Below are 24,281 nucleotides of genomic sequence, written 5' to 3' on the forward strand. Positions count from 1 at the left end.
TGAGTGAGTGAGTGAGAACAAATGAGTTAAAGCAAGTGAGTGAGAGAGATCGAATGAATGAAAGTCTGAATGACAGAAAGAAAAAAGGATGAAGAAAGAAGCATGAAGAAAAAAAAATGTATATGGAGTTGCTGACATGAGTGCAATCTACAAAGCCGTTGAGGCTGATCCTCATGGGAGGATTATTGCACCAGGACCCTTAGCACTTTTAAAATGCCATTCAATGCCACGGGCTAGATGTAAACTGCAGATGACCATGTTGTGGTAGTTACCATGGATACCCAAGTGATGTGTGAGCTAACACATAGGCCCAACAGATTCCAAGAAGGCCAGAATCACCAGCGGCACCACCATCGATTGTCAGGTCACCCGGATTCAGCAAATACCAGAGTCCAAAATGATGCAGGTTTATACTGTTAATTTTCAGTTTATCGTTACAGTTGGTGTTATTCCATGTCGGAAGGGACGCAGCTACAGCCAGTGGGGTAACTAGAGACAGGCAGGCAGCTATGTGCAACAAAGGTAGGCGTGTTGTTTTCATATGCAGATCTGAAATATTGTCTTATATGCAAGAGGAGGAGTGATGGGGGTTCAGGCAAAAGCCAGGCTATGGATTGCATTGCTAAATGCTCCATCAGAGTGCAATGGTCGCCTGTCCTTTTTTTAAGTGATGATGTGGGTTTAGCCTGTGCTGTATGTATGTATGTATGGGTGGCTGACTGCCACCCACCCAGAGAGTGTATGGGAGTCTGGTTGGCTGCCAGCCTTCCTTCCATTCCTATGAGTAATGTGAGTGCTCATGAAGGGGACATGGTTGGGTCCACCCCTTTCCCGGTTATCCCCTCTAGGCCTTTTGGCTTAGATCAAGTGTAAAAAAAGAAAGGATCTTGCGACAGATCGCATCCTGAGGCACGTTTTTTTTTGTGTGAATACTTGCACTTGGGTGACTTGTGAGCACATACTGATACATACGTTCCCTATCTGGGGACCATAAATTAAATGGATTTTTGAGAAAGGGAGCTGATTTGGAAGCTTGCTTCTGTCGCCCTATGCATTGACCCGATGTGGCAGTATCTTCGGGTAGTGAACAGTGCACCACCCCATTCCAGTGTTAAACAAGAAAGATTCTCATTTAATCCTCCGTGGGTGAGAATTTGAGTTTGAGAATTGGAGACCAAAATGATGAGTTGCACTGACTGGTTTATGAACGTCTATTCATTTAGCGTTTTAATGACCATGTTTGCACACTGATTGGTGTAAAAAAATAAAATAAAACTAAATAATAATAATCTAGCACACCTGTGCAGGTTTGACATGACATGACAGGTAGCTGTCTTGTGGGTGGTGCTGAATCCTGTTAAATGACATGAGGGTCTCATGCCTATACACAAGGGTGTGTCATTGCTGTTGCTTGACCATGCATTGGTTTCTGTGGTCAGTGAATGATAAAAACAAAATTTACCATCCATTGATGGATCTGAAATCCGCCATGAGGCATTTGTTTTTAGAAACTGCTGCTCACAACCAATGTTGCAATGGAGTGTCTCCATCTGCTGGTGGTATTGGAAAGGCATTAGTGCTATGACAGGGTCTGAAGAAGAAGAAGAAGAAGAAGACGGAAAAAAATATATATAAAAAGAAAAAGAGAGAGAGAGAGAGAGACTGACTTAGTGAGCGAGTGAGTGAGAGAGTGAGAGTGAGTGAGAGTGAATGAGTGAGTGAGTGATTGAGTGAGTGAGTGAGTGAGTGAGAACAAATGAGTTAAAGCAAGTGAGTGAGAGAGATCGAATGAATGAAAGTCTGAATGACAGAAAGAAAAAAGGATGAAGAAAGAAGCATGAAGAAAAAAAAATGTATATGGAGTTGCTGACATGAGTGCAATCTACAAAGCCGTTGAGGCTGATCCTCATGGGAGGATTATTGCACCAGGACCCTTAGCACTTTTAAAATGCCATTCAATGCCACGGGCTAGATGTAAACTGCAGATGACCATGTTGTGGTAGTTACCATGGATACCCAAGTGATGTGTGAGCTAACACATAGGCCCAACAGATTCCAAGAAGGCCAGAATCACCAGCGGCACCACCATCGATTGTCAGGTCACCCGGATTCAGCAAATACCAGAGTCCAAAATGATGCAGGTTTATACTGTTAATTTTCAGTTTATCGTTACAGTTGGTGTTATTCCATGTCGGAAGGGACGCAGCTACAGCCAGTGGGGTAACTAGAGACAGGCAGGCAGCTATGTGCAACAAAGGTAGGCGTGTTGTTTTCATATGCAGATCTGAAATATTGTCTTATATGCAAGAGGAGGAGTGATGGGGGTTCAGGCAAAAGCCAGGCTATGGATTGCATTGCTAAATGCTCCATAAGAGTGCAATGGTCGCCTGTCCTTTTTTTAAGTGATGATGTGGGTTTAGCCTGTGCTGTATGTATGTATGTATGGGTGGCTGACTGCCACCCACCCAGAGAGTGTATGGGAGTCTGGTTGGCTGCCAGCCTTCCTTCCATTCCTATGAGTAATGTGAGTGCTCATGAAGGGGACATGGTTGGGTCCACCCCTTTCCCGGTTATCCCCTCTAGGCCTTTTGGCTTAGATCAAGTGTAAAAAAAGAAAGGATCTTGCGACAGATCGCATCCTGAGGCACGTTTTTTTTTTGTGTGAATACTTGCACTTGGGTGACTTGTGAACACATACTGATACATACGTTCCCTATCTGGGGACCATAAATTAAATGGATTTTTGAGAAAGGGAGCTGATTTGGAAGCTTGCTTCTGTCGCCCTATGCATTGACCCGATGTGGCAGTATCTTCGGGTAGTGAACAGTGCACCACCCCATTCCAGTGTTAAACAAGAAAGATTCTCATTTAATCCTCCGTGGGTGAGAATTTGAGTTTGAGAATTGGAGACCAAAATGATGAGTTGCACTGACTGGTTTATGAACGTCTATTCATTTAGCGTTTTAATGACCATGTTTGCACACTGATTGGTGTAAAAAAATAAAATAAAACTAAATAATAATAATCTAGCACACCTGTGCAGGTTTGACATGACATGACAGGTAGCTGTCTTGTGGGTGGTGCTGAATCCTGTTAAATGACATGAGGGTCTCATGCCTATACACAAGGGTGTGTCATTGCTGTTGCTTGACCATGCATTGGTTTCTGTGGTCAGTGAATGATAAAAACAAAATTTACCATCCATTGATGGATCTGAAATCCGCCATGAGGCATTTGTTTTTAGAAACTGCTGCTCACAACCAATGTTGCAATGGAGTGTCTCCATCTGCTGGTGGTATTGGAAAGGCATTAGTGCTATGACAGGGTCTGAAGAAGAAGAAGAAGAAGAAGACGGAAAAAAATATATATAAAAAGAAAAAGAGAGAGAGAGAGAGAGACTGACTTAGTGAGCGAGTGAGTGAGAGAGTGAGAGTGAGTGAGAGTGAATGAGTGAGTGAGTGATTGAGTGAGTGAGTGAGTGAGTGAGAACAAATGAGTTAAAGCAAGTGAGTGAGAGAGATCGAATGAATGAAAGTCTGAATGACAGAAAGAAAAAAGGATGAAGAAAGAAGCATGAAGAAAAAAAAATGTATATGGAGTTGCTGACATGAGTGCAATCTACAAAGCCGTTGAGGCTGATCCTCATGGGAGGATTATTGCACCAGGACCCTTAGCACTTTTAAAATGCCATTCAATGCCACGGGCTAGATGTAAACTGCAGATGACCATGTTGTGGTAGTTACCATGGATACCCAAGTGATGTGTGAGCTAACACATAGGCCCAACAGATTCCAAGAAGGCCAGAATCACCAGCGGCACCACCATCGATTGTCAGGTCACCCGGATTCAGCAAATACCAGAGTCCAAAATGATGCAGGTTTATACTGTTAATTTTCAGTTTATCGTTACAGTTGGTGTTATTCCATGTCGGAAGGGACGCAGCTACAGCCAGTGGGGTAACTAGAGACAGGCAGGCAGCTATGTGCAACAAAGGTAGGCGTGTTGTTTTCATATGCAGATCTGAAATATTGTCTTATATGCAAGAGGAGGAGTGATGGGGGTTCAGGCAAAAGCCAGGCTATGGATTGCATTGCTAAATGCTCCATCAGAGTGCAATGGTCGCCTGTCCTTTTTTTAAGTGATGATGTGGGTTTAGCCTGTGCTGTATGTATGTATGTATGGGTGGCTGACTGCCACCCACCCAGAGAGTGTATGGGAGTCTGGTTGGCTGCCAGCCTTCCTTCCATTCCTATGAGTAATGTGAGTGCTCATGAAGGGGACATGGTTGGGTCCACCCCTTTCCCGGTTATCCCCTCTAGGCCTTTTGGCTTAGATCAAGTGTAAAAAAAGAAAGGATCTTGCGACAGATCGCATCCTGAGGCACGTTTTTTTTTTGTGTGAATACTTGCACTTGGGTGACTTGTGAACACATACTGATACATACGTTCCCTATCTGGGGACCATAAATTAAATGGATTTTTGAGAAAGGGAGCTGATTTGGAAGCTTGCTTCTGTCGCCCTATGCATTGACCCGATGTGGCAGTATCTTCGGGTAGTGAACAGTGCACCACCCCATTCCAGTGTTAAACAAGAAAGATTCTCATTTAATCCTCCGTGGGTGAGAATTTGAGTTTGAGAATTGGAGACCAAAATGATGAGTTGCACTGACTGGTTTATGAACGTCTATTCATTTAGCGTTTTAATGACCATGTTTGCACACTGATTGGTGTAAAAAAATAAAATAAAACTAAATAATAATAATCTAGCACACCTGTGCAGGTTTGACATGACATGACAGGTAGCTGTCTTGTGGGTGGTGCTGAATCCTGTTAAATGACATGAGGGTCTCATGCCTATACACAAGGGTGTGTCATTGCTGTTGCTTGACCATGCATTGGTTTCTGTGGTCAGTGAATGATAAAAACAAAATTTACCATCCATTGATGGATGGGAAATCCGCCATGAGGCATTTGTTTTTAGAAACTGCTGCTCACAACCAATGTTGCAATGGAGTGTCTCCATCTGCTGGTGGTATTGGAAAGGCATTAGTGCTATGACAGGGTCTGAAGAAGAAGAAGAAGAAGAAGAAGACGGAAAAAAATATATATAAAAAGAAAAAGAGAGAGAGAGAGAGACTGACTTAGTGAGCGAGTGAGTGAGAGAGTGAGAGTGAGTGAGAGTGAGTGAGTGAGTGATTGAGTGAGTGAGTGAGTGAGTGAGAACAAATGAGTTAAAGCAAGTGAGTGAGAGAGATCGAATGAATGAAAGTCTGAATGACAGAAAGAAAAAAGGATGAAGAAAGAAGCATGAAGAAAAAAAAATGTATATGGAGTTGCTGACATGAGTGCAATCTACAAAGCCGTTGAGGCTGATCCTCATGGGAGGATTATTGCACCAGGACCCTTAGCACTTTTAAAATGCCATTCAATGCCACGGGCTAGATGTAAACTGCAGATGACCATGTTGTGGTAGTTACCATGGATACCCAAGTGATGTGTGAGCTAACACATAGGCCCAACAGATTCCAAGAAGGCCAGAATCACCAGCGGCACCACCATCGATTGTCAGGTCACCCGGATTCAGCAAATACCAGAGTCCAAAATGATGCAGGTTTATACTGTTAATTTTCAGTTTATCGTTACAGTTGGTGTTATTCCATGTCGGAAGGGACGCAGCTACAGCCAGTGGGGTAACTAGAGACAGGCAGGCAGCTATGTGCAACAAAGGTAGGCGTGTTGTTTTCATATGCAGATCTGAAATATTGTCTTATATGCAAGAGGAGGAGTGATGGGGGTTCAGGCAAAAGCCAGGCTATGGATTGCATTGCTAAATGCTCCATCAGAGTGCAATGGTCGCCTGTCCTTTTTTTAAGTGATGATGTGGGTTTAGCCTGTGCTGTATGTATGTATGTATGGGTGGCTGACTGCCACCCACCCAGAGAGTGTATGGGAGTCTGGTTGGCTGCCAGCCTTCCTTCCATTCCTATGAGTAATGTGAGTGCTCATGAAGGGGACATGGTTGGGTCCACCCCTTTCCCAGTTATCCCCTCTAGGCCTTTTGGCTTAGATCAAGTGTAAAAAAAGAAAGGATCTTGCGACAGATCGCATCCTGAGGCACGTTTTTTTTTGTGTGAATACTTGCACTTGGGTGACTTGTGAGCACATACTGATACATACGTTCCCTATCTGGGGACCATAAATTAAATGGATTTTTGAGAAAGGGAGCTGATTTGGAAGCTTGCTTCTGTCGCCCTATGCATTGACCCGATGTGGCAGTATCTTCGGGTAGTGAACAGTGCACCACCCCATTCCAGTGTTAAACAAGAAAGATTCTCATTTAATCCTCCGTGGGTGAGAATTTGAGTTTGAGAATTGGAGACCAAAATGATGAGTTGCACTGACTGGTTTATGAACGTCTATTCATTTAGCGTTTTAATGACCATGTTTGCACACTGATTGGTGTAAAAAAATAAAATAAAACTAAATAATAATAATCTAGCACACCTGTGCAGGTTTGACATGACATGACAGGTAGCTGTCTTGTGGGTGGTGCTGAATCCTGTTAAATGACATGAGGGTCTCATGCCTATACACAAGGGTGTGTCATTGCTGTTGCTTGACCATGCATTGGTTTCTGTGGTCAGTGAATGATAAAAACAAAATTTACCATCCATTGATGGATGGGAAATCCGCCATGAGGCATTTGTTTTTAGAAACTGCTGCTCACAACCAATGTTGCAATGGAGTGTCTCCATCTGCTGGTGGTATTGGAAAGGCATTAGTGCTATGACAGGGTCTGAAGAAGAAGAAGAAGAAGAAGAAGAAGACGGAAAAAAATATATATAAAAAGAAAAAGAGAGAGAGAGAGAGACTGACTTAGTGAGCGAGTGAGTGAGAGAGTGAGAGTGAGTGAGAGTGAGTGAGTGAGTGAGTGATTGAGTGAGTGAGTGAGTGAGTGAGAACAAATGAGTTAAAGCAAGTGAGTGAGAGAGATCGAATGAATGAAAGTCTGAATGACAGAAAGAAAAAAGGATGAAGAAAGAAGCATGAAGAAAAAAAAATGTATATGGAGTTGCTGACATGAGTGCAATCTACAAAGCCGTTGAGGCTGATCCTCATGGGAGGATTATTGCACCAGGACCCTTAGCACTTTTAAAATGCCATTCAATGCCACGGGCTAGATGTAAACTGCAGATGACCATGTTGTGGTAGTTACCATGGATACCCAAGTGATGTGTGAGCTAACACATAGGCCCAACAGATTCCAAGAAGGCCAGAATCACCAGCGGCACCACCATCGATTGTCAGGTCACCCGGATTCAGCAAATACCAGAGTCCAAAATGATGCAGGTTTATACTGTTAATTTTCAGTTTATCGTTACAGTTGGTGTTATTCCATGTCGGAAGGGACGCAGCTACAGCCAGTGGGTAACTAGAGACAGGCAGGCAGCTATGTGCAACAAAGGTAGGCGTGTTGTTTTCATATGCAGATCTGAAATATTGTCTTATATGCAAGAGGAGGAGTGATGGGGGTTCAGGCAAAAGCCAGGCTATGGATTGCATTGCTAAATGCTCCATCAGAGTGCAATGGTCGCCTGTCCTTTTTTTAAGTGATGATGTGGGTTTAGCCTGTGCTGTATGTATGTATGTATGGGTGGCTGACTGCCACCCACCCAGAGAGTGTATGGGAGTCTGGTTGGCTGCCAGCCTTCCTTCCATTCCTATGAGTAATGTGAGTGCTCATGAAGGGGACATGGTTGGGTCCACCCCTTTCCCGGTTATCCCCTCTAGGCCTTTTGGCTTAGATCAAGTGTAAAAAAAGAAAGGATCTTGCGACAGATCGCATCCTGAGGCACGTTTTTTTTTTGTGTGAATACTTGCACTTGGGTGACTTGTGAGCACATACTGATACATACGTTCCCTATCTGGGGACCATAAATTAAATGGATTTTTGAGAAAGGGAGCTGATTTGGAAGCTTGCTTCTGTCGCCCTATGCATTGACCCGATGTGGCAGTATCTTCGGGTAGTGAACAGTGCACCACCCCATTCCAGTGTTAAACAAGAAAGATTCTCATTTAATCCTCCGTGGGTGAGAATTTGAGTTTGAGAATTGGAGACCAAAATGATGAGTTGCACTGACTGGTTTATGAACGTCTATTCATTTAGCGTTTTAATGACCATGTTTGCACACTGATTGGTGTAAAAAAATAAAATAAAACTAAATAATAATAATCTAGCACACCTGTGCAGGTTTGACATGACAGGTAGCTGTCTTGTGGGTGGTGCTGAATCCTGTTAAATGACATGAGGGTCTCATGCCTATACACAAGGGTGTGTCATTGCTGTTGCTTGACCATGCATTGGTTTCTGTGGTCAGTGAATGATAAAAACAAAATTTACCATCCATTGATGGATGGGAAATCCGCCATGAGGCATTTGTTTTTAGAAACTGCTGCTCACAACCAATGTTGCAATGGAGTGTCTCCATCTGCTGGTGGTATTGGAAAGGCATTAGTGCTATGACAGGGTCTGAAGAAGAAGAAGAAGAAGAAGAAGACGGAAAAAAATATATATAAAAAGAAAAAGAGAGAGAGAGAGAGAGACTGACTTAGTGAGCGAGTGAGTGAGAGAGTGAGAGTGAGTGAGAGTGAATGAGTGAGTGAGTGATTGAGTGAGTGAGTGAGTGAGTGAGAACAAATGAGTTAAAGCAAGTGAGTGAGAGAGATCGAATGAATGAAAGTCTGAATGACAGAAAGAAAAAAGGATGAAGAAAGAAGCATGAAGAAAAAAAAATGTATATGGAGTTGCTGACATGAGTGCAATCTACAAAGCCGTTGAGGCTGATCCTCATTGGAGGATTATTGCACCAGGACCCTTAGCACTTTTAAAATGCCATTCAATGCCACGGGCTAGATGTAAACTGCAGATGACCATGTTGTGGTAGTTACCATGGATACCCAAGTGATGTGTGAGCTAACACATAGGCCCAACAGATTCCAAGAAGGCCAGAATCACCAGCGGCACCACCATCGATTGTCAGGTCACCCGGATTCAGCAAATACCAGAGTCCAAAATGATGCAGGTTTATACTGTTAATTTTCAGTTTATCGTTACAGTTGGTGTTATTCCATGTCGGAAGGGACGCAGCTACAGCCAGTGGGGTAACTAGAGACAGGCAGGCAGCTATGTGCAACAAAGGTAGGCGTGTTGTTTTCATATGCAGATCTGAAATATTGTCTTATATGCAAGAGGAGGAGTGATGGGGGTTCAGGCAAAAGCTAGGCTATGGATTGCATTGCTAAATGCTCCATCAGAGTGCAATGGTCACCTGTCCTTTTTTTAAGTGATGATGTGGGTTTAGCCTGTGCTGTATGTATGTATGTATGGGTGGCTGACTGCCACCCACCCAGAGAGTGTATGGGAGTCTGGTTGGCTGCCAGCCTTCCTTCCATTCATATGAGTAATGTGAGTGCTCATGAAGGGGACATGGTTGGGTCCACCCCTTTCCCGGTTATCCCCTCTAGGCCTTTTGGCTTAGATCAAGTGTAAAAAAAGAAAGGATCTTGCGACAGATCGCATCCTGAGGCACGTTTTTTTTTTTGTGTGAATACTTGCACTTGGGTGACTTGTGAGCACATACTGATACATACGTTCCCTATCTGGGGACCATAAATTAAATGGATTTTTGAGAAAGGGAGCTGATTTGGAAGCTTGCTTCTGTCGCCCTATGCATTGACCCGATGTGGCAGTATCTTCGGATAGTGAACAATGCACCACCCCATTCCAGTGTTAAACAAGAAAGATTCTCATTTAATCCTCCGTGGGTGAGAATTTGAGTTTGAGAATTGGAGACCAAAATCATGAGTTGCACTGACTGGTTTATGAACGTCTATTCATTTAGCGTTTTAATGACCATGTTTGCACACTGATTGGTGTAAAAAAATAAAATAAAACTAAATAATAATAATCTAGCACACCTGTGCAGGTTTGACATGACATGACAGGTAGCTGTCTTGTGGGTGGTGCTGAATCCTGTTAAATGACATGAGGGTCTCATGCCTATACACAAGGGTGTGTCATTGCTGTTGCTTGACCATGCATTGGTTTCTGTGGTCAGTGAATGATAAAAACAAAATTTACCATCCATTGATGGATGGGAAATCCGCCATGAGGCATTTGTTTTTAGAAACTGCTGCTCACAACCAATGTTGCAATGGAGTGTCTCCATCTGCTGGTGGTATTGGAAAGGCATTAGTGCTATGACAGGGTCTGAAGAAGAAGAAAAAGAAGAAGAAGACGGAAAAAAATATATATAAAAAGAAAAAGAGAGAGAGAGAGAGAGAGACTGACTTAGTGAGCGAGTGAGTGAGAGAGTGAGAGTGAGTGAGAGTGAATGAGTGAGTGAGTGATTGAGTGAGTGAGTGAGTGAGTGAGAACAAATGAGTTAAAGCAAGTGAGTGAGAGAGATCGAATGAATGAAAGTCTGAATGACAGAAAGAAAAAAGGATGAAGAAAGAAGCATGAAGAAAAAAAAATGTATATGGAGTTGCTGACATGAGTGCAATCTACAAAGCCGTTGAGGCTGATCCTCATGGGAGGATTATTGCACCAGGACCCTTAGCACTTTTAAAATGCCATTCAATGCCACGGGCTAGATGTAAACTGCAGATGACCATGTTGTGGTAGTTACCATGGATACCCAAGTGATGTGTGAGCTAACACATAGGCCCAACAGATTCCAAGAAGGCCAGAATCACCAGCGGCACCACCATCGATTGTCAGGTCACCCGGATTCAGCAAATACCAGAGTCCAAAATGATGCAGGTTTATACTGTTAATTTTCAGTTTATCGTTACAGTTGGTGTTATTCCATGTCGGAAGGGACGCAGCTACAGCCAGTGGGGTAACTAGAGACAGGCAGGCAGCTATGTGCAACAAAGGTAGGCGTGTTGTTTTCATATGCAGATCTGAAATATTGTCTTATATGCAAGAGGAGGAGTGATGGGGGTTCAGGCAAAAGCCAGGCTATGGATTGCATTGCTAAATGCTCCATCAGAGTGCAATGGTCACCTGTCCTTTTTTTAAGTGATGATGTGGGTTTAGCCTGTGCTGTATGTATGTATGTATGGGTGGCTGACTGCCACCCACCCAGAGAGTGTATGGGAGTCTGGTTGGCTGCCAGCCTTCCTTCCATTCATATGAGTAATGTGAGTGCTCATGAAGGGGACATGGTTGGGTCCACCCCTTTCCCGGTTATCCCCTCTAGGCCTTTTGGCTTAGATCAAGTGTAAAAAAAGAAAGGATCTTGCGACAGATCGCATCCTGAGGCACGTTTTTTTTTGTGTGAATACTTGCACTTGGGTGACTTGTGAGCACATACTGATACATACGTTCCCTATCTGGGGACCATAAATTAAATGGATTTTTGAGAAAGGGAGCTGATTTGGAAGCTTGCTTCTGTCGCCCTATGCATTGACCCGATGTGGCAGTATCTTCGGGTAGTGAACAATGCACCACCCCATTCCAGTGTTAAACAAGAAAGATTCTCATTTAATCCTCCGTGGGTGAGAATTTGAGTTTGAGAATTGGAGACCAAAATGATGAGTTGCACTGACTGGTTTATGAACGTCTATTCATTTAGCGTTTTAATGACCATGTTTGCACACTGATTGGTGTAAAAAAATAAAATAAAACTAAATAATAATAATCTAGCACACCTGTGCAGGTTTGACATGACATGACAGGTAGCTGTCTTGTGGGTGGTGCTGAATCCTGTTAAATGACATGAGGGTCTCATGCCTATACACAAGGGTGTGTCATTGCTGTTGCTTGACCATGCATTGGTTTCTGTGGTCAGTGAATGATAAAAACAAAATTTACCATCCATTGATGGATGGGAAATCCGCCATGAGGCATTTGTTTTTAGAAACTGCTGCTCACAACCAATGTTGCAATGGAGTGTCTCCATCTGCTGGTGGTATTGGAAAGGCATTAGTGCTATGACAGGGTCTGAAGAAGAAGAAAAAGAAGAAGAAGACGGAAAAAAATATATATAAAAAGAAAAAGAGAGAGAGAGAGACTGACTTAGTGAGCGAGTGAGTGAGAGAGTGAGAGTGAGTGAGAGTGAATGAGTGAGTGAGTGATTGAGTGAGTGAGTGAGAACAAATGAGTTAAAGCAAGTGAGTGAGAGAGATCGAATGAATGAAAGTCTGAATGACAGAAAGAAAAAAGGATGAAGAAAGAAGCATGAAGAAAAAAAAATGTATATGGAGTTGCTGACATGAGTGCAATCTACAAAGCCGTTGAGGCTGATCCTCATGGGAGGATTATTGCACCAGGACCCTTAGCACTTTTAAAATGCCATTCAATGCCACGGGCTAGATGTAAACTGCAGATGACCATGTTGTGGTAGTTACCATGGATACCCAAGTGATGTGTGAGCTAACACATAGGCCCAACAGATTCCAAGAAGGCCAGAATCACCAGCGGCACCACCATCGATTGTCAGGTCACCCGGATTCAGCAAATACCAGAGTCCAAAATGATGCAGGTTTATACTGTTAATTTTCAGTTTATCGTTACAGTTGGTGTTATTCCATGTCGGAAGGGACGCAGCTACAGCCAGTGGGGTAACTAGAGACAGGCAGGCAGCTATGTGCAACAAAGGTAGGCGTGTTGTTTTCATATGCAGATCTGAAATATTGTCTTATATGCAAGAGGAGGAGTGATGGGGGTTCAGGCAAAAGCCAGGCTATGGATTGCATTGCTAAATGCTCAATCAGAGTGCAATGGTCGCCTGTCCTTTTTTTAAGTGATGATGTGGGTTTAGCCTGTGCTGTATGTATGTATGTATGGGTGGCTGACTGCCACCCACCCAGAGAGTGTATGGGAGTCTGGTTGGCTGCCAGCCTTCCTTCCATTCCTATGAGTAATGTGAGTGCTCATGAAGGGGACATGGTTGGGTCCACCCCTTTCCCGGTTATCCCCTCTAGGCCTTTTGGCTTAGATCAAGTGTAAAAAAAGAAAGGATCTTGCGACAGATCGCATCCTGAGGCACGTTTTTTTTTGTGTGAATACTTGCACTTGGGTGACTTGTGAGCACATACTGATACATACGTTCCCTATCTGGGGACCATAAATTAAATGGATTTTTGAGAAAGGGAGCTGATTTGGAAGCTTGCTTCTGTCGCCCTATGCATTGACCCGATGTGGCAGTATCTTCGGGTAGTGAACAGTGCACCACCCCATTCCAGTGTTAAACAAGAAAGATTCTCATTTAATCCTCCGTGGGTGAGAATTTGAGTTTGAGAATTGGAGACCAAAATGATGAGTTGCACTGACTGGTTTATGAACGTCTATTCATTTAGCATTTTAATGACCATGTTTGCACACTGATTGGTGTAAAAAAATAAAATAAAACTAAATAATAATAATCTAGCACACCTGTGCAGGTTTGACATGACATGACAGGTAGCTGTCTTGTGGGTGGTGCTGAATCCTGTTAAATGACATGAGGGTCTCATGCCTATACACAAGGGTGTGTCATTGCTGTTGCTTGACCATGCATTGGTTTCTGTGGTCAGTGAATGATAAAAACAAAATTTACCATCCATTGATGGATGGGAAATCCGCCATGAGGCATTTGTTTTTAGAAACTGCTGCTCACAACCAATGTTGCAATGGAGTGTCTCCATCTGCTGGTGGTATTGGAAAGGCATTAGTGCTATGACAGGGTCTGAAGAAGAAGAAGAAGAAGACGGAAAAAAATATATATAAAAAGAAAAAGAGAGAGAGAGAGACTGACTTAGTGAGCGAGTGAGTGAGAGAGTGAGAGTGAGTGAGAGTGAATGAGTGAGTGAGTGATTGAGTGAGTGAGTGAGTGAGTGAGAACAAATGAGTTAAAGCAAGTGAGTGAGAGAGATCGAATGAATGAAAGTCTGAATGACAGAAAGAAAAAAGGATGAAGAAAGAAGCATGAAGAAAAAAAAATGTATATGGAGTTGCAGACATGAGTGCAATCTACAAAGCCGTTGAGGCTGATCCTCATGGGAGGATTATTGCACCAGGACCCTTAGCACTTTTAAAATGCCATTCAATGCCACGGGCTAGATGTAAACTGCAGATGACCATGTTGTGGTAGTTACCATGGATACCCAAGTGATGTGTGAGCTAACACATAGGCCCAACAGATTCCAAGAAGGCCAGAATCACCAGCGGCACCACCATCGATTGTCAGGTCACCCGGATTCAGCAAATACCAGAGTCCAAAATGATGCAGGTTTATACTGTTAATTTTCAGTTTATCGTTACAGTTGGTGTTATTCCATGTCGGAAGGGACGCAGCTACAGCCAGTGGGGTAACTAGAGACAGGCAGGCAGCTATGTGCAACAAAGGTAGGCGTGTTGTTTTCATATGCAGATCTGAAATATTGTCTTATATGCAAGAGGAGGAGTGATGGGGGTTCAGGCAAAAGCCAGGCTATGGATTGCATTGCTAAATGCTCCATCAGAGTGCAATGGTCGCCTGTCCTTTTTTTAAGTGATGATGTGGGTTTAGCCTGTGCTGTATGTATGTATGTATGGGTGGCTGACTGCCACCCACCCAGAGAGTGTATGGGAGTCTGGTTGGCTGCCAGCCTTCCTTCCATTCCTATGAGTAATGTGAGTGCTCATGAAGGGGACATGGTTGGGTCCACCCCTTTCCCGGTTATCCCCTCTAGGCCTTTTGGCTTAGATCAAGTGTAAAAAAAGAAAGGATCTTGCGACAGATCGCATCCTGAGGCACGTTTTTTTTTGTGTGAATACTTGCACTTGGGTGACTTGTGAGCACATACTGATACATACGTTCCCTATCTGGGGACCATAAATTAAATGGATTTTTGAGAAAGGGAGCTGATTTGGAAGCTTGCTTCTGTCGCCCTATGCATTGACCCGATGTGGCAGTATCTTCGGGTAGTGAACAGTGCACCACCCCATTCCAGTGTTAAACAAGAAAGATTCTCATTTAATCCTCCGTGGTTGAGAATTTGAGTTTGAGAATTGGAGACCAAAATGATGAGTTGCACTGACTGGTTTATGAACGTCTATTCATTTAGCGTTTTAATGACCATGTTTGCACACTGATTGGTGTAAAAAAATAAAATAAAACTAAATAATAATAATCTAGCACACCTGTGCAGGTTTGACATGACAGGTTGCTGTCTTGTGGGTGGTGCTGAATCCTGTTAAATGACATGAGGGTCTCATGCCTATACACAAGGGTGTGTCATTGCTGTTGCTTGACCATGCATTGGTTTCTGTGGTCAGTGAATGATAAAAACAAAATTTACCATCCATTGATGGATGGGAAATCCGCCATGAGGCATTTGTTTTTAGAAACTGCTGCTCACAACCAATGTTGCAATGGAGTGTCTCCATCTGCTGGTGGTATTGGAAAGGCATTAGTGCTATGACAGGGTCTGAAGAAGAAGAAGAAGAAGACGGAAAAAAATATATATAAAAAGAAAAAGAGAGAGAGAGAGAGAGAGACTGACTTAGTGAGCGAGTGAGTGAGAGAGTGAGAGTGAGTGAGAGTGAATGAGTGAGTGAGAGTGAATGAGTGAGTGAGTGATTGAGTGAGTGAGTGAGTGAGTGAGAACAAATGAGTTAAAGCAAGTGAGTGAGAGAGATCGAATGAATGAAAGTCTGAATGACAGAAAGAAAAAAGGATGAAGAAAGAAGCATGAAGAAAAAAAAATGTATATGGAGTTGCTGACATGAGTGCAATCTACAAAGCCGTTGAGGCTGATCCTCATGGGAGGATTATTGCACCAGGACCCTTAGCACTTTTAAAATGCCATTCAATGCCACGGGCTAGATGTAAACTGCAGATGACCATGTTGTGGTAGTTACCATGGATACCCAAGTGATGTGTGAGCTAACACATAGGCCCAACAGATTCCAAGAAGGCCAGAATCACCAGCGGCACCACCATCGATTGTCAGGTCACCCGGATTCAGCAAATACCAGAGTCCAAAATGATGCAGGTTTATACTGTTAATTTTCAGTTTATCGTTACAGTTGGTGTTATTCCATGTCGGAAGGGACGCAGCTACAGCCAGTGGGGTAACTAGAGACAGGCAGGCAGCTATGTGCAACAAAGGTAGGCGTGTTGTTTTCATATGCAGATCTGAAATATTGTCTTATATGCAAGAGGAGGAGTGATGGGGGTTCAGGCAAAAGCCAGGCTATGGATTGCATTGCTAAATGCTCCATCAGAGTGCAATGGTCGCCTGTCCTTTTTTTAAGTGATGATGTGGGTTTAGCCTGTGCTGTATGTATGTATGTATGGGTGGCTGACTGCCACCCACCCAGAGAGTGTATGGGAGTCTGGTTGGCTGCCAGCCTTCCTTCCATTCCTATGAGTAATGTGAGTGCTCATGAAGGGGACATGGTTGGGTCCACCCCTTTCCCGGTTATCCCCTCTAGGCCTTTTGGCTTAGATCAAGTGTAAAAAAAGAAAGGATCTTGCGACAGATCGCATCCTGAGGCACGTTTTTTTTTGTGTGAATACTTGCACTTGGGTGACTTGTGAGCACATACTGATACATACGTTCCCTATCTGGGGACCATAAATTAAATGGATTTTTGAGAAAGGGAGCTGATTTGGAAGCTTGCTTCTGTCGCCCTATGCATTGACCCGATGTGGCAGTATCTTCGGGTAGTGAACAGTGCACCACCCCATTCCAGTGTTAAACAAGAAAGATTCTCATTTAATCCTCCGTGGGTGAGAATTTGAGTTTGAGAATTGGAGACCAAAATGATGAGATGCACTGACTGGTTTATGAACGTCTATTCATTTAGCGTTTTAATGACCATGTTTGCACACTGATTGGTGTAAAAAAATAAAATAAAACTAAATAATAATAATCTAGCACACCTGTGCAGGTTTGACATGACATGACAGGTAGCTGTCTTGTGGGTGGTGCTGAATCCTGTTAAATGACATGAGGGTCTCATGCCTATACACAAGGGTGTGTCATTGCTGTTGCTTGACCATGCATTGGTTTCTGTGGTCAGTGAATGATAAAAACAAAATTTACCATCCATTGATGGATGGGAAATCCGCCATGAGGCATTTGTTTTTAGAAACTGCTGCTCACAACCAATGTTGCAATGGAGTGTCTCCATCTGCTGGTGGTATTGGAAAGGCATTAGTGCTATGACAGGGTCTGAAGAAGAAGAAGAAGAAGAAGACGGAAAAAAATATATATATAAAAAGAAAAAGAGAGAGAGAGAGAGAGACTGACTTAGTGAGCGAGTGAGTGAGAGAGTGAGAGTGAGTGAGAGTGAATGAGTGAGTGAGTGATTGAGTGAGTGAGTGAGTGAGAACAAATGAGTTAAAGCAAGTGAGTGAGAGAGATCGAATGAATGAAAGTCTGAATGACAGAAAGAAAAAAGGATGAAGAAAGAAGCATGAAGAAAAAAAAATGTATATGGAGTTGCTGACATGAGTGCAATCTACAAAGCCGTTAAGGCTGATCCTCATGGGAGGATTATTGCACCAGGACCCTTAGCACTTTTAAAATGCCATTCAATGCCACGGGCTAGATGTAAACTGCAGATGACCATGTTGTGGTAGTTACCATGGATACCCAAGTGATGTGTGAGCTAACACATAGGCCCAACAGATTCCAAGAAGGCCAGAATCACCAGCGGCACCACCATCGATTGTCAGGTCACCCGGATTCAGCAAATACCAGAGTCCAAAATGATGCAGGTTTATACTGTTAATTTTCAGTTTATCGTTACAGTTGGTGTTATTCCATGTCGGAAGGGACGCAGCTACAGCCAGTGGGGTAACTAGAGACAGGCAGGCAGCTATGTGCAACAAAGGTAGGCGTGTTGTTTTCATATGCAGATCTGAAATATTGTCTTATATGCAAGAGGAGGAGTGATGGGGGTTCAGGCAAAAGCCAGGCTATGGATTGCATTGCTAAATGCTCCATCAGAGTGCAATGGTCGCCTGTCCTTTTTTTAAGTGATGATGTGGGTTTAGCCTGTGCTGTATGTATGTATGTATGGGTGGCTGACTGCCACCCACCCAGAGAGTGTATGGGAGTCTGGTTGGCTGCCAGCCTTCCTTCCATTCCTATGAGTAATGTGAGTGCTCATGAAGGGGACATGGTTGGGTCCACCCCTTTCCCGGTTATCCCCTCTAGGCCTTTTGGCTTAGATCAAGTGTAAAAAAAGAAAGGATCTTGCGACAGATCGCATCCTGAGGCACGTTTTTTTTTGTGTGAATACTTGCACTTGGGTGACTTGTGAGCACATACTGATACATACGTTCCCTATCTGGGGACCATAAATTAAATGGATTTTTGAGAAAGGGAGCTGATTTGGAAGCTTGCTTCTGTCACCCTATGCATTGACCCGATGTGGCAGTATCTTCGGGTAGTGAACAGTGCACCACCCCATTCCAGTGTTAAACAAGAAAGATTCTCATTTAATCCTCCGTGGGTGAGAATTTGAGTTTGAGAATTGGAGACCAAAATGATGAGTTGCACTGACTGGTTTATGAACGTCTATTCATTTAGCGTTTTAATGACCATGTTTGCACACTGATTGGTGTAAAAAAATAAAATAAAACTAAATAATAATAATCTAGCACACCTGTGCAGGTTTGACATGACATGACAGGTAGCTGTCTTGTGGGTGGTGCTGAATCCTGTTAAATGACATGAGGGTCTCATGCCTATACACAAGGGTGTGTCATTGCTGTTGCTTGACCATGCATTGGTTTCTGTGGTCAGTGAATGATAAAAACAAAATTTACCATCCATTGATGGATGGGAAATCCGCCATGAGGCATTTGTTTTTAGAAACTTGCTGCTCACAACCAATGTTGCAATGGAGTGTCTCCATCTGCTGGTGGTATTGGAAAGGCATTAGTGCTATGACAGGGTCTGAAGAAGAAGAAGAAGAAGACGGAAAAAAATATATATAAAAAGAAAAAGAGAGAGAGAGAGAGAGACTGACTTAGTGAGCGAGTGAGTGAGAGAGTGAGAGTGAGTGAGAGTGAATGAGTGAGTGAGTGATTGAGTGAGTGAGTGAGTGAGAACAAATGAGTTAAAGCAAGTGAGTGAGAGAGATCGAATGAATGAAAGTCTGAATGACAGAAAGAAAAAAGGATGAAGAAAGAAGCATGAAGAAAAAAAAATGTATATGGAGTTGCTGACATGAGTGCAATCTACAAAGCCGTTGAGGCTGATCCTCATGGGAGGATTATTGCACCAGGACCCTTAGCACTTTTAAAATGCCATTCAATGCCACGGGCTAGATGTAAACTGCAGATGACCATGTTGTGGTAGTTACCATGGATACCCAAGTGATGTGTGAGCTAACACATAGGCCCAACAGATTCCAAGAAGGCCAGAATCACCAGCGGCACCACCATCGATTGTCAGGTCACCCGGATTCAGCAAATACCAGAGTCCAAAATGATGCAGGTTTATACTGTTAATTTTCAGTTTATCGTTACAGTTGGTGTTATTCCATGTCGGAAGGGACGCAGCTACAGCCAGTGGGGTAACTAGAGACAGGCAGGCAGCTATGTGCAACAAAGGTAGGCGTGTTGTTTTCATATGCAGATCTGAAATATTGTCTTATATGCAAGAGGAGGAGTGATGGGGGTTCAGGCAAAAGCCAGGCTATGGATTGCATTGCTAAATGCTCCATCAGAGTGCAATGGTCGCCTGTCCTTTTTTTAAGTGATGATGTGGGTTTAGCCTGTGCTGTATGTATGTATGTATGTATGGGTGGCTGACTGCCACCCACCCAGAGAGTGTATGGGAGTCTGGTTGGCTGCCAGCCTTCCTTCCATTCCTATGAGTATTGTGAGTGCTCATGAAGGGGACATGGTTGGGTCCACCCCTTTCCCGGTTATCCCCTCTAGGCCTTTTGGCTTAGATCAAGTGTAAAAAAAGAAAGGATCTTGCGACAGATCGCATCCTGAGGCACGTTTTTTTTTGTGTGAATACTTGCACTTGGGTGACTTGTGAGCACATACTGATACATACGTTCCCTATCTGGGGACCATAAATTAAATGGATTTTTGAGAAAGGGAGCTGATTTGGAAGCTTGCTTCTGTCGCCCTATGCATTGACCCGATGTGGCAGTATCTTCGGGTAGTGAACAGTGCACCACCCCATTCCAGTGTTAAACAAGAAAGATTCTCATTTAATCCTCCGTGGGTGAGAATTTGAGTTTGAGAATTGGAGACCAAAATGATGAGTTGCACTGACTGGTTTATGAACGTCTATTCATTTAGCGTTTTAATGACCATGTTTGCACACTGATTGGTGTAAAAAAATAAAATAAAACTAAATAATAATAATCTAGCACACCTGTGCAGGTTTGACATGACATGACAGGTAGCTGTCTTGTGGGTGGTGCTGAATCCTGTTAAATGACATGAGGGTCTCATGCCTATACACAAGGGTGTGTCATTGCTGTTGCTTGACCATGCATTGGTTTCTGTGGTCAGTGAATGATAAAAACAAAATTTACCATCCATTGATGGATGGGAAATCCGCCATGAGGCATTTGTTTTTAGAAACTGCTGCTCACAACCAATGTTGCAATGGAGTGTCTCCATCTGCTGGTGGTATTGGAAAGGCATTAGTGCTATGACAGGGTCTGAAGAAGAAGAAGAAGAAGACGGAAAAAAATATATATAAAAAGAAAAAGAGAGAGAGAGAGAGAGACTGACTTAGTGAGCGAGTGAGAGAGTGAGAGTGAGTGAGAGTGAATGAGTGAGTGAGTGATTGAGTGAGTGAGTGAGTGAGTGAGAACAAATGAGTTAAAGCAAGTGAGTGAGAGAGATCGAATGAATGAAAGTCTGAATGACAGAAAGAAAAAAGGATGAAGAAAGAAGCATGAAGAAAAAAAAATGTATATGGAGTTGCTGACATGAGTGCAATCTACAAAGCCGTTGAGGCTGATCCTCATGGGAGGATTATTGCACCAGGACCCTTAGCACTTTTAAAATGCCATTCAATGCCACGGGCTAGATGTAAACTGCAGATGACCATGTTGTGGTAGTTACCATGGATACCCAAGTGATGTGTGAGCTAACACATAGGCCCAACAGATTCCAAGAAGGCCAGAATCACCAGCGGCACCACCATCGATTGTCAGGTCACCCGGATTCAGCAAATACCAGAGTCCAAAATGATGCAGGTTTATACTGTTAATTTTCAGTTTATCGTTACAGTTGGTGTTATTCCATGTCGGAAGGGACGCAGCTACAGCCAGTGGGGTAACTAGAGACAGGCAGGCAGCTATGTGCAACAAAGGTAGGCGTGTTGTTTTCATATGCAGATCTGAAATATTGTCTTATATGCAAGAGGAGGAGTGATGGGGGTTCAGGCAAAAGCCAGGCTATGGATTGCATTGCTAAATGCTCCATCAGAGTGCAATGGTCGCCTGTCCTTTTTTTAAGTGATGATGTGGGTTTAGCCTGTGCTGTATGTATGTATGTATGGGTGGCTGACTGCCACCCACCCAGAGAGTGTATGGGAGTCTGGTTGGCTGCCAGCCTTCCTTCCATTCCTATGAGTAATGTGAGTGCTCATGAAGGGGACATGGTTGGGTCCACCCCTTTCCCGGTTATCCCCTCTAGGCCTTTTGGCTTAGATCAAGTGTAAAAAAAGAAAGGATCTTGCGACAGATCGCATCCTGAGGCACGTTTTTTTTTGTGTGAATACTTGCACTTGGGTGACTTGTGAGCACATACTGATACATACGTTCCCTATCTGGGGACCATAAATTAAATGGATTTTTGAGAAAGGGAGCTGATTTGGAAGCTTGCTTCTGTCGCCCTATGCATTGACCCGATGTGGCAGTATCTTCGGGTAGTGAACAGTGCACCACCCCATTCCAGTGTTAAACAAGAAAGATTCTCATTTAATCCTCCGTGGGTGAGAATTTGAGTTTGAGAATTGGAGACCAAAATGATGAGTTGCACTGACTGGTTTATGAACGTCTATTCATTTAGCGTTTTAATGACCATGTTTGCACACTGATTGGTGTAAAAAAATAAAATAAAACTAAATAATAATAATCTAGCACACCTGTGCAGGTTTGACATGACATGACAGGTAGCTGTCTTGTGGGTGGTGCTGAATCCTGTTAAATGACATGAGGGTCTCATGCCTATACACAAGGGTGTGTCATTGCTGTTGCTTGACCATGCATTGGTTTCTGTGGTCAGTGAATGATAAAAACAAAATTTACCATCCATTGATGGATGGGAAATCCGCCATGAGGCATTTGTTTTTAGAAACTGCTGCTCACAACCAATGTTGCAATGGAGTGTCTCCATCTGCTGGTGGTATTGGAAAGGCATTAGTGCTATGACAGGGTCTGAAGAAGAAGAAGAAGAAGACGGAAAAAAATATATATAAAAAGAAAAAGAGAGAGAGAGAGAGAGACTGACTTAGTGAGCGAGTGAGTGAGAGAGTGAGAGTGAGTGAGAGTGAATGAGTGAGTGAGTGATTGAGTGAGTGAGTGAGTGAGAACAAATGAGTTAAAGCAAGTGAGTGAGAGAGATCGAATGAATGAAAGTCTGAATGACAGAAAGAAAAAAGGATGAAGAAAGAAGCATGAAGAAAAAAAAAATGTATATGGAGTTGCTGACATGAGTGCAATCTACAAAGCCGTTGAGGCTGATCCTCATGGGAGGATTATTGCACCAGGACCCTTAGCACTTTTAAAATGCCATTCAATGCCACGGGCTAGATGTAAACTGCAGATGACCATGTTGTGGTAGTTACCATGGATACCCAAGTGATGTGTGAGCTAACACATAGGCCCAACATATTCCAAGAAGGCCAGAATCACCAGCGGCACCACCATCGATTGTCAGGTCACCCGAATTCAGTAAATACCAGAGTCCAAAATGATGCAGGTTTATACTGTTAATTTTCAGTTTATCGTTACAGTTGGTGTTATTCCATGTCGGAAGGGACGCAGCTACAGCCAGTGGGGTAACTAGAGACAGGCAGGCAGCTATGTGCAACAAAGGTAGGCGTGTTGTTTTCATATGCAGATCTGAAATATTGTCTTATATGCAAGAGGAGGAGTGATGGGGGTTCAGGCAAAAGCCAGGCTATGGATTGCATTGCTAAATGCTCCATCAGAGTGCAATGGTCGCCTGTCCTTTTTTTAAGTGATGATTTGGGTTTAGCCTGTGCTGTATGTATGTATGTATGGGTGGCTGACTACCACCCACCCAGAGAGTGTATGGGAGTCTGGTTGGCTGCCAGCCTTCCTTCCATTCCTATGAGTAATGTGAGTGCTCATGAAGGGGACATGGTTGGGTCCACCCCTTTCCCGGTTATCCCCTCTAGGCCTTTTGGCTTAGATCAAGTGTAAAAAAAGAAAGGATCTTGCGACAGATCGCATCCTGAGGCACGTTTTTTTTTGTGTGAATACTTGCACTTGGGTGACTTGTGAGCACATACTGATACATACGTTGCCTATCTGGGGACCATAAATTAAATGGATTTTTGAGAAAGGGAGCTGATTTGGAAGCTTGCTTCTGTCGCCCTATGCATTGACCCGATGTGGCAGTATCTTCGGGTAGTGAACAGTGCACCACCCCATTCCAGTGTTAAACAAGAAAGATTCTCATTTAATCCTCCGTGGGTGAGAATTTGAGTTTGAGAATTGGAGACCAAAATGATGAGTTGCACTGACTGGTTTATGAACGTCTATTCATTTAGCGTTTTAATGACCATGTTTGCACACTGATTGGTGTAAAAAAATAAAATAAAACTAAATAATAATAATCTAGCACACCTGTGCAGGTTTGACATGACATGACAGGTAGCTGTCTTGTGGGTGGTGCTGAATCCTGTTAAATGACATGAGGGTCTCATGCCTATACACAAGGGTGTGTCATTGCTGTTGCTTGACCATGCATTGGTTTCTGTGGTCAGTGAATGATAAAAACAAAATTTACCATCCATTGATGGATGGGAAATCCGCCATGAGGCATTTGTTTTTAGAAACTGCTGCTCACAACCAATGTTGCAATGGAGTGTCTCCATCTGCTGGTGGTATTGGAAAGGCATTAGTGCTATGACAGGTTCTGAAGAAGAAGAAGAAGAAGACGGAAAAAAATATATATAAAAAGAAAAAGAGAGAGAGAGAGAGAGACTGACTTAGTGAGCGAGTGAGTGAGAGAGTGAGAGTGAGTGAGAGTGAATGAGTGAGTGAGTGATTGAGTGAGTGAGTGA

The 24,281-nt window shown here is 43.3% G+C and overlaps 14 pseudogenes; all 14 read left to right on the forward strand.

Annotated features, from left to right (window-relative positions):
* The first annotated feature begins 837 nt into the window (after positions 1–837).
* On the forward strand, positions 838–1,101 carry LOC130287354 (U2 spliceosomal RNA; annotated as a pseudogene).
* Positions 1,102–2,572: 1,471 nt separating this feature from the next.
* LOC130288169 (U2 spliceosomal RNA) lies at positions 2,573–2,837 on the forward strand (annotated as a pseudogene).
* Positions 2,838–4,308: 1,471 nt separating this feature from the next.
* On the forward strand, positions 4,309–4,573 carry LOC130288171 (U2 spliceosomal RNA; annotated as a pseudogene).
* Positions 4,574–6,041: 1,468 nt separating this feature from the next.
* On the forward strand, positions 6,042–6,305 carry LOC130287355 (U2 spliceosomal RNA; annotated as a pseudogene).
* Positions 6,306–7,779: 1,474 nt separating this feature from the next.
* On the forward strand, positions 7,780–8,044 carry LOC130288114 (U2 spliceosomal RNA; annotated as a pseudogene).
* A 1,469-nt stretch (positions 8,045–9,513) lies between these two features.
* On the forward strand, positions 9,514–9,779 carry LOC130289711 (U2 spliceosomal RNA; annotated as a pseudogene).
* A 1,476-nt stretch (positions 9,780–11,255) lies between these two features.
* LOC130288654 (U2 spliceosomal RNA) lies at positions 11,256–11,519 on the forward strand (annotated as a pseudogene).
* Positions 11,520–12,981: 1,462 nt separating this feature from the next.
* LOC130287356 (U2 spliceosomal RNA) lies at positions 12,982–13,245 on the forward strand (annotated as a pseudogene).
* Positions 13,246–14,709: 1,464 nt separating this feature from the next.
* On the forward strand, positions 14,710–14,973 carry LOC130287357 (U2 spliceosomal RNA; annotated as a pseudogene).
* A 1,483-nt stretch (positions 14,974–16,456) lies between these two features.
* On the forward strand, positions 16,457–16,720 carry LOC130287359 (U2 spliceosomal RNA; annotated as a pseudogene).
* A 1,469-nt stretch (positions 16,721–18,189) lies between these two features.
* LOC130289334 (U2 spliceosomal RNA) lies at positions 18,190–18,453 on the forward strand (annotated as a pseudogene).
* Positions 18,454–19,922: 1,469 nt separating this feature from the next.
* LOC130287360 (U2 spliceosomal RNA) lies at positions 19,923–20,186 on the forward strand (annotated as a pseudogene).
* Positions 20,187–21,650: 1,464 nt separating this feature from the next.
* Positions 21,651–21,914, forward strand: LOC130287361 (U2 spliceosomal RNA; annotated as a pseudogene).
* Positions 21,915–23,379: 1,465 nt separating this feature from the next.
* On the forward strand, positions 23,380–23,643 carry LOC130289400 (U2 spliceosomal RNA; annotated as a pseudogene).
* Positions 23,644–24,281: the final 638 nt, after the last annotated feature.

Source organism: Hyla sarda, chromosome 8 (assembly GCF_029499605.1).
Source record: "Hyla sarda isolate aHylSar1 chromosome 8, aHylSar1.hap1, whole genome shotgun sequence".
Taxonomy (NCBI): domain Eukaryota; kingdom Metazoa; phylum Chordata; class Amphibia; order Anura; family Hylidae; genus Hyla; species Hyla sarda.